The 10,851-nt window shown below is 38.4% G+C and overlaps 1 pseudogene; it reads left to right on the top strand.

The window, feature by feature from the left end:
- Positions 1-731: 731 nt before the first annotated feature.
- Positions 732-2,523, top strand: LOC113922299 (annotated as a pseudogene).
- Positions 2,524-10,851: the final 8,328 nt, after the last annotated feature.

Raw genomic sequence — 10,851 nt, 5'->3', positions numbered from 1 at the left:
TTGCCCCAATTTCTCAGACTACAAACACCCCAGGATTCCAGTCATGGAGCATGAAGGTCATGGGCTAAAGCTAAGAGCTCAAGTTGGGGAGAAAGGCGCCAGACAAATGGGGAGCAGCTCAAACAGTAGAAGAGACAGAATTATGGAGGAGACCAGTTTTGGTTCGTTACAAAAAAGAGGTTTTTAAAGACAGATTGACCTAAGATATGGGTTGGCAAGAGCAAATATGTAGAAGACAAAATAACTACCTCATTTTACATGCTAGAACCATAAACATCTCTAAGGCTTTCAGCTTCATTGTATAGTCATAGCTTGTTTTATTGCACTGCACTTTATTGTACTTTGCAGGTATTGTGTTGTTTTATAAATTTAAGGTTTGTAGCAACCCTGCCTTGTGAGGAAGTCTACTGGTGCCATTTGGTCAACAGCATTTGGTCAACAGCATTTGCTCCCTTCATGTCTCTGTGTGACGTTTTGGCAATTCTTGCAATACTTCAAAACTTTCAGTATTATTATATTTGTTAGGGTGATCTGTGATCAGTGATCTTTGATGTTACTATTGTAATTGTTCTGAGACCCCATAAACCACCCCATATAAAACAGTTAACTTAATCAATAAATGTTGACTGCTCTACTGACCGTCAGTTCCCCCATCTCTCCCCCACATTCCTCAGGCCTCCCTATTCTTTGAGACACAAGAATATTGAAATTAGCCACATAATAACCCTACAATGGCCTCTAAGTATTCAAGGGAAAGGAAGAGTTGCATGACTCTCAATTTAAATCAAACACTAGAAATGATTAAGCTCAGTGAGAAAGGCAAGTCAAAAGCCCAGACAGGCCAAAGGGTAGGCCTCTTGCACCAAACAGTTAGCCAAGTTGTGAATGCAAAGGAAAAGTTCTTGAAGGAAATTAGAAATGCTACTCCAGTGAACACATGAATGATAAGAAATCAAAAGCTCTTATTACTGATATGAAGAAAGATTTAGAGTCTGATAGAAGATCAAACCAGCTAGAACGTTACCTTAAACCAAAGCCTAACTCAAAATAAGGACTTAACTCTCTTCAATTCTGTGAAGGCTGAAAGAGGTGAAGAAGCTGCAGAAACAAAGTTTGAAGCCAGCAGAGGTTGGTTCATGCAGTTTAAGGAAAGAGATTGTCTCAGTAACTTATATAAAAGTATAAGGTAAAAAAAAAAAAAGTGCAAGGTGAAGCAGCAAATGCTGATACAGAAGCTATAGCAAGTTATCCAAAGATCCAGCTAAGATAATTAACAAAGGTGGCTACACTAAACAACAGATTTTCAATGCAGACAAAACAACCTTCTATTTGGAAGAAGATGCCAGCTAAGACTTTCAAAGCTAGAGAGGAGAAGTTAGTGCCTGGCTTCAAAGCTTCAAAGGACATGCTGACTCTCTTGTTAGAAGCTAATGCAGCTGGTGACTCTAAGTTGAAGCCAGTACTCATTTACCATTCTGAAAATCCTAGAGCCCTTGAGAATTAGGCTAAATCTACTCTCCTGTGCTCTATCAGTGGAAGAACAGAGCCTGGATGACAGCGCATCTGTTTACAACATGGTTTACCAAATATTTTAAGCCCACTATTGAGATCTACCGCTCAGAAGAAAAGATTCCTTTCAAATATGACTGCTCGTTGACAATGCACCTGGTCAACCAAGAGCTCTGATGGAGATGTCCAATGAGATTAATGTTGTTTTCATGCCTGCTAACACAGCAACCACTTTGCAGCCCATGGATCAAGGGGTAATTTCAACCTTTAAGTCTTATTATTAAAAAAAAAATGCATTTTCTAAGGCTATAGCTGCCATGAATAGTGATTCCTCTGATGGATCAAGACAAAGTGAATTGAAAACCTTCTGGAAAGAATTTACCACTCTACATGCCATTAAGAACATTCCTGATTCAGGGGAAGAGGTCAAACTACCAACATTGATAGGAGTTTGGAAGAAGTTAATTCCAACCCTCACGGATGACTTTGAGAGGTTCAAGACCTCCGTGGAGGAAGTAACTTCAGGTGAGGTGGAAATAGCAAGGGAACTAGAATTAGAAGTGGAGCCTGAAGATGGGACTGAATTGCTACCATCTCATGACAAGACTTTAATGGATGAGTAGTTGCTTCTTATTGATGAGCAAAGTGGTTTCTTGAGATGGAATCTACTCCTGGTGAAGATGCTATGAAGATCACTGAAATGACAAGTAAGTATTTAGAATATTATATCAACCTAGTTGATAAAGCAGAGGCAGGGTTTGAGAGGATTGCTTTCAATTTGGAAAGAAGATCTACTGTGAGTTAAATGCTATCAAACAGCACTGCATGCTACAGAGCAGTTGTTTGTGAAAAGAAGAGTCAATCGATGCAGCAAACTTCACTGTTGTCTTATTTTAAGAAATTGCCATAGCCACTTCAACCTTTAGCAACCACCACCTGATCAGTTTACAGCCTTCAACATCGAGGCAAGACCCTGTACCAGCAAAAAAAGATTATGACTCTCTGAAGGCTTAAGATGCTGGTAGCATTTTTTAGCAATAAAGAACTTTTTAATTAAGCTATGTACATTGTCTTTTTAAAAAAATAATGCTATTACACACTTAATATATAGTGTGACTATAGTATGGGGTAAACATAACTTTTATATGCACTGTGAAGCCAAAAATTCATTTGACTCACTTTATTGCAATATTCACTTTATTATGGTGGTCTGGAAACACCCACAATATCTCCAAGGTATGCCTATATTATAAAGGATTAAATCTGATCCTCTAATCTACATGATTGTCTTCATAGCATCATACTATTAGGAGTTGGGGCCATTATTATGATTTCACTTGCAAATAAGCTTTGGTAAACTACAGAATGCTCATGGATTTTCCTGGCCTCAGTATTGTTTGAGTTCTGATGATGAGCTCAGGACAGAGGTGAGGAGCTGTCCTACGGGGAAAGAATCAGAAGGAGATATGCTGGGGCCAGGCCATCTTAAGAGGGACAGTAAAAGGAGACATTATGTAAAATTACCAAGCAGAAAGGGTTGAAAAAGATGAAAGTGAGGCTATGAAAGCAAGAGCCTGGAAGTGGAGTGAAGGAGGAAACTAAGAGAAACAAAACAGATGAAAGTGTTTCAAGGAAGAGCTGGAGCTACACATAAAAGCTAGAATTCATATTGTGGTATAAAACAGGAGAAGGAAATGGTGATGCTGGTAATAATAATAGCTACTATTTATTGAGTCATTTTGTGCCAACCAAGTACAAGTTTCCATATATCATCTCATTTAACTTCCCAATTGTGAGCAATAATCATTCCCTTTTGGAAAAGAAGCTTTTTTATATTTCCATCATTAGCTCTAATTCTTTACAATAATAATTTCAAAGAATCTCCATTCTCTCTCTCCAAATTTCCAGTCTCAACCTCCCCACTCAAAATCAACAGAGGATCTACCTTCCATCCATAAAGGGAAAAGAGCCAAGACATGAGAACTCCCCTAACTGCACACTACTAAACCTAGATATTTAGCTGTTTTCAGAGCGATGCTTTCTGCTTCTGTCTAGTTACAATAGAAGAGATGCCCGTAATATCTGAATTTTATTTCTCCACCCAAGCCCTGGATCCCATTCCTTCTTGTTTCTTTAACAGAACCCTTCCATCTACCCTCCTGCACTGTTGGTGGGAATGAAAACTGGTGCAGCCACTCTGGAAAACAGTATGGGGGTTCCTCAAAAAGTTGAAAATAGAGCTGCCCTATGACCCAGCAATCGCACTGCTAGGTATCTACTCAAATCCAAAAATACTGATTCAAAGGGTAACATGCACCCCAATGTTTATAGCAGCACTATCTACACTAGCCATATTATGGAAAAAGCCCAAGGGTCCATGGATGGATAAAGAAGAGGTGGTATATATACCCAATGGAATATTATGCAGCCATCAAAAGGAAGGAGGTCTTGCCATTTGCAACGACGTGGATGGAGCTAGAGAGCATTATGCTAAGTGAAATAAGTCAGTCAGAGAAGACAAATGCCATATGATTTCACTCATATGTGGAACTTAAGAAACAAAACAAATGAGGCAAAGGGAAAAAGAGAGAGAGAAAGAGACAAGTCAAGAGACAGACTCAACTACAGAGAACTGCTGGTTACCAGAGGGGAGGAGGGGAGGAGGACGGGGGAAATAGGTGATGGGGAGTAAGGAGGGCACTTGTCAAGATGAGCCTGGGTGTTGTATGAAAGTGTTGAGTCACTAAATTGTACACCTGCAACTAACATTATACTTTATGTTAACTAACTGAAATTTAAATAAAAACTTTAAAAAATAAGAAAATAAAAATAAAAAAACCCTTCTAACTGCTTTCTCTCGGTCTTCTACCTTTCCTTTTTTGTAGTCTCCTTAATATTAGCTTTAAAACCAAAGAAAATTTCCTTTAGCCTCTATCTCCTTCCAGCTATTCTCTCTTTCTTTTCTTTCAAAGGTAAATTTCTTGAAAGAATTATTTATATTTATTCTCTTCATTTACTTACTTTTCTTTTATTCATCAACTTACCACAACATGAGTTTTTTCTACCATGGTCCATTGACACTGTTTCTTCCAACAGAAACCTTCTAGTTATTAAATCTAATAGAAAGATTTTGGTCCCCAGTATATGTAAGCTTTTAATAACACTAGTTTTTGAAATAAACTCTTCCTTATGCTCTGTGATACCACATTCTCCTATTATATCTGTTTTCTGATACTTCTTAGTCTCCTTCACAGTTCTTTTTCCTGCCAGGCCCTTAAGGATCAATGTTCCTCCTGCTTCTGTTTTTAATCCTGTTCTCTCCATACACTCCTCGTGTTATCAACCACTTATGGGGCTTCAATGCCCATGTCTATGCTAACTGCCGAATTCATGCCTCCATACAAAATCTCCTTCTTGGTCTTCAAGTCATAAGCCACCATCCTCTCTCATCTAGATGTCTGAAACATCCTTATTTCTATCTTTACTCCCAGTCTTGACCCCACCATCTTGCTATAGCCAGAGCGATTATTTGAAAATTCAAATCTTACCATGTTACCCACCCCCAAATCTTTCAATGGCTTCCCATTGCCCTTAGAATAGATTCAAACTTTTTGACATATCTTACAAGTCCTTCATGATCATGTTCCCATAAAATGCTCCAGCCTTATTTCTTTCCACTTTCCCCCTTTTGTTCAATATGGTGGCTTATTTGCATATACTGAAAAAAATGCTTGAATGTATTAATCAATGTTGCATAAGGTCTAAATGTTGCTAAAAGAGAAAGTATCTCACTTCAAAATTCATGCTTTGGAGTTTTAAATATGAGCTAGACTTCTTTTTATTTATGTCTTGGGGGAAATTTTTTAAAGTACCTAATCTGGACTGAACATATGGGAGGGGGTGGTTTATGAAGTACATTTTCTGGTTGTGATCAAATCTCTTTCTTTGATTTCAGGTCCTGCCACAAGAAAATGTTGGGATATAAACTCCAGCCCCTTGGAAGAATATCTCAGAGGGAATTAGACAATTAACTTGGAGACAAAGAAGAGCCTATAGGACATTGGGCCCTTGTTTCATTTTAGGGCAGAGCAGACACGTTATTAGACTGCATGATAATAAAAGCAAAAAAACCATTTGCTTTTCCCAGTAGCTCGCTGGACCTAAGCTTGCTGCCACAGCAACACTATAGGTAATTCTTTAAAAGATCTTTTAAAGAACATCAAATTGGCCCCAGTGGACTCAGTTGGGTCTTATGACTGACTGAGAGCAATAGAAGCAAATATGACTTCTGAAGGATCTCTGAGCCTTTACTGAGAACCACGAGCAGGAAATGGAGCGTCAAGGAATCACTATCAACAGAAACCACTGCTCTCTGGATCTGGCTCAAGCTGCTGCTAGGAACCACTGCTAGGCAACTCCACAGAGATCCAGACCAGGGGTAGCACATCAGGCTGAGAGAGACGATCTTGCCAAGCAATATGTATTTTTTCTGTAGCAGCATTCTGTGCCTTTGGGGGAAATGAAGTCTAAATCTTTACTATTTACATAGCATCTGGTGAGAAGGGTAGATATTTTAAGTATTTTATTATTGTCTTCACTGATGAAGGAGAGTAACCCGAACCTGAAGGAACTACAAGTTGAGTGAAAGTTTAAGATAATAGAAGGCTTACATTATCTGAGCTCTCAGAATATCATCTGGCAGGGGATAAACTGAGAGGAAAGTTTGTGCCGAGAAACCGGCTGACTTTTGATTTATTAAGCAACTATCATCATGTCTTAGACACAATAGGTGCAATTAGGGTACCTACTAGTCAGAACGTGATGGTGACAATGTGCAAATCTCAATAGTTTAAATCAACAAATACCTCATTTCTCATGCATGTTATATGTCCAACGTAAGTTGGCAGGGAGGCTCAGGGTTGCAGCCAATGAACAACTAAAACTTGAAAAAGTGGGTTCTGGAAGGTCTTGAACCAGTAATTAAACACCCTGGCACAGAAGTAACACATGTCAAAACAAAAAAGAAGTAACCCATGTCAATTCTGCTCACCATTCACTGGGCAGAAGGAGCCACAGGTCCCCCTCATCATCCAAACACAAACAAGGCCAAGAAATGAAATCCTACCATGTACCATTTGCCCTGAAGGCAGAGAACCCAAAAGAATTGGGAAGCATCATGAATGATGACTGTAATAAGTATGTGTTCAATGACATGTTTTGTACATTGTAAACATTTATGTTATGGTCTATGATACACAAATGTCTGATGCTCTAAAATAGTATTCTTCAGGGACCCCTGGATTGCTCAGTCAGTTAAGCACCTGCCTTTTGCTTAGGTCATGATCCCAGAGTCCTGGGATTGAGTCCCGAGTCCCACATCAGGCTCCTTGCTCAGTGGGGAGCCGCTTCTCCCTCTGCCTGACACTCCCCCTGCTTGTGCTCTCTCTCTTTCTGACATATAAATAAATGAAATCTTTAAAAAGAATAGTATTTTTCAATATTGAGAAATTTTAAACTCCCCAAAATATGGTATCCCAGTTTGAGAAACTAAAAGTTAAACACAGTCATGTCACATGATTACTTTAAATAATTTTAAGTGTAAGGGCAAACAGGCACTGAAATTGCTTGGCAGCTATTCCAAAATAAGCTAACTTTAATATTTAAAACTTTTTTTGTCAAAATGAAAGTACAAAATCTAAAATTCTTATACAAAATAGAAGACTTCTGAGTATATTCCCAAGAACTCCCATTTGTTTATAGAGTTCAGTTTGAGAAGTAGCTCTCTAGTTAAAGAAAAATAGCTAACATTTATTGAGTGCTTGCCATATGCCATTGTCCTTAAATGTTCTGTGTGAAACAACTCCTTGACTCTACATGAACATGATATTATACAGGTATTTTTTATCCACATTTTTTCTGTGGGAGAAGTGAGGCACAGAGAGCTTACCTGGCTGCACCATGATTTGAACCCAGGAAATATGAGTGCAGGGCATTCATTGTTCTTAGCCTTTGTTCTGCACTATTATTTGTTTACACTTGTACACTTATTGACTCAACAGACATATGTTTCCTAATATGTGCAGTAGTGACTGTGATACAGAAAAGGGTGTAAGATAATGTCCTCACAAAACTTTCCATCTAATGGAAAATGAAATATGAACACAATTATTTATAAAAAATAGAGAGCTATTATAATATACATGCAATTATGTCACTTGTTTCTGGTTTATCATGCAGCCCCTCCCCCAGAGTATAAGCTTCACGTGAAAAGGTGCTATGTCTATCTTGCCCTTGATTGTCTTCTCCAGGCTAAGAGCCTAGGAAATTGTAGGTACTCCATAAATATTTGTGGGAGTGAGTGAATGATTGGAAACATCACTGCTAGTACAGTAGTAGGTGCTTTATGTTTTTCTCATTTAATTTTCAAAACAAATATTACAAATAAGAAACTGAGATTTAAAGCTCCATCAGATGGAAATGGGAAAGCCAGCATTTGAACCTGAGTCTTTTATGATTTTGCATACAGTGCCCCCTCTGACTTGAAAACACTGCCCCTTAATGTGGACCAGAAGAATACAAAGTTCTATGGGAAATTGTTTTCTTCCAAGCTCATGCACAAGGATGAACAAATCACATATAAAAAGAAACATTTCCGATGACTCCCACCATTTTTGTCTAAAGCAAGGACAAGAGGATATATTACAGAGCCAGATGACTAGATATTTATCAGTCAGAAATGTCTCAAAAAATACAGCTTGATTAGTGAATTGCAGTATGTTCAGTAATTAATTAAGAGTTTGATTTGTAAAAACAAAGCATGATGGCTCCTACACAGACCATGTGTCCCCTGAGCAAATGAAGATAGAGCTTAATGCTGAGGCTCCCAGTTCAGCTAAGCAGTCACAGATGTGACTCAAATTAGAAGGATGAACTCTGAATAACAAAACACCATCCAAATTAGCAAGTTGCGTCTAAAATTTCTCCCAGAAAAGCTGGAGACTGTGTCCAGAGTCTAGGTTTATGAGCATTAAATTCTGCTCAAACTGATTTTCGGATCTATTTGGGCCAGTGCCACACATATCAAAAGAACTCTTGGAGAAACCAGGGTAGAGTTCTTTCTAGTTGTTCAATTGGAACACCATCCAGCGAGAGCTCTAAGAGCAAGTCTACAGTTCACATGGGAAAAACTCCCTATACCTGTTCCAGGCAAACGTGTGTGTGTGTGCATGTGTGTGTGTGTGTGTGTGTGTGTGTGTGCAACAGAAGTACAAGAGAGTATAAGCATGGGATTTAGGAATGGAGAGGAAAACTCTGTTGAAAGTAGCTGCCTCTGTAGAAAGCAGAGTCTGAAAGAGTACAGTAAACATTGTTTGCTTTGTTTTGCTTTAGGCTTTATTATAGGCCTATGCAATGTTGTAAAGCACAAAAATTTATTTTTACAAAATGATCCCCTTAGAGGAGGATACAAAATAAAACTCAAACTAATCTTACCAAGAAATTTAAAGATTATGGTTCTGCAACCAAAGGTGCATTGTTCTTTGGGGAATATTTATGCAATAAAAAGAATTAGAATGTATTTAAGAAACAAGGACAAGATAGCTTTTCTTACCAAGACATGTACAGCACACATTTGAGACACTCAAAGCAAACAAACACCTTGCATAGGTAGTCATTTCTTTTTCATTGTATAAAACAATTCACTCATAACATTTTCCCCTCTCCTGTGACAGAACGCAATACAGGGAGAGGGTCTACACTGACTCATCCCCTTCCTCTTCTACCAATTGCTTCTGGTACTCAGTTCCATCTGGATAAATGCTCTGTGTCTTATATATTCTGATCCCTCATTTCACAGTTCAGCTTCCCCATCCTTGGCCATGTGCCCATTCTTCGCCTTTCTCTGCACCCTGTCTCACAATGCCTCGTTCTGTGGCTGCAATGTGCCATCCTTCCCTCGCTCCCTATTTACTCCTTCCTTGCCAATTTTGCAGCCATTCTCTTTCCATCTACAGAAGACTAATGACATTTGCTTGTGCTGCCACCTCCTCTGGTCTGGTAGGCTACCCAACCATTTCCTTCATCATCGTCCTGACTTTTTAATACTAAAATGGCATGGTTGGCCTATCATGTCACAATGTATCATGAAGACTGCCTTCATTTCATTACATCTGTATTGTGTTTTTAACCCATCATGTGGCCTCAGCTGACCCCTTAGAAATTTATTTCACCTACATTTTTGATAGACACATGAGCTCAAAATATTCAGTTGGGGTCAATATGGTCATTTTGTAAAGAAATGTAGTTCACAGGCTTCCGGAATTTGTAAATCACATTTATTCCCAATCATGCCTTTGAAATTTTCAGCTTAGGAAACAGTTTCAAAAATTCAAGATGAAAGTCCATCAGAGAGTTGCATTCCATTCTCTGAACTTAAAAAAAAAATCCACAACCTCAGTTGTAGGAAAAACACTTATTCCAGTGTTTTCTATAATTTTCTGCTTTGAAAAGGAGGGATATACCTCTCATGACATTTAGCTCTCATATTTCTGAATCAGTCTTGTGGGCTTACTTTGGGTACTCAACCTAGAGTACCCGAAGTTTAATTGTATGACACATAATCAGATTGATCATCTAGAAGTATCCTCTCAAGACAGCTGATATCAATGCCAAGTTACCTGGAGGAGGCAACTTTGCTTTCTTTATAACAGAGATTTCAACATTAACCAATGCTTTGCTCTCTGGAACTCCTCTCACTTTTGATGGGAGCTGACAGTCTCAGTAATACCCAAAACATCTTTCTTGGGTTGATTTTTAATTGACAAGCCTTGATGCGATTGTGCATGTTGTCAGTTCTAACTTATTTTTAATGTTAGAGATGAGTTGATAGCATATGTATGTGTTCTCCATTAAGCCAGAGAAATTAAGAGAGAATCGTATTCTCAGTCTTTAGTCATTTAAATATTAGTTTCCTTATTTTCTTGCCCCAGATGAATTCTGCATTGTTTTAATGAATTCACTCACAGTGTGAGGGCACACAGTGCTGAAGAGACCTCAAGCAGTTTCACATTACAGACACTGACATAGCTTGCTAGAGATCTTCAAAGGCTTTTGTATTTTATTGCTTCATCATTTCTTGAGAAAATTATTTTTAGGCTGTTGAGCTCCCCCACTTTTTCTCTTTTAAACAATCAGCCCTCCAAAACACACATCCCATGGAAAAAAAAGGGCAGGGGACATGATCTGAACCATATCTGTTGTTTAGAAAGATTAAATAATTTGTAATTCATGTAGATTACTGAAAAATATTTGCAGCCTCATTTGTAAATGAGGCAGTTGAATTAT

Source organism: Zalophus californianus, chromosome 9, assembly GCF_009762305.2.
Source record: "Zalophus californianus isolate mZalCal1 chromosome 9, mZalCal1.pri.v2, whole genome shotgun sequence".
NCBI classification, from domain to species: domain Eukaryota; kingdom Metazoa; phylum Chordata; class Mammalia; order Carnivora; family Otariidae; genus Zalophus; species Zalophus californianus.
Note: the sequence above shows the minus strand (reverse complement) of the source record. Positions and strands in the feature narration are given on the sequence as shown.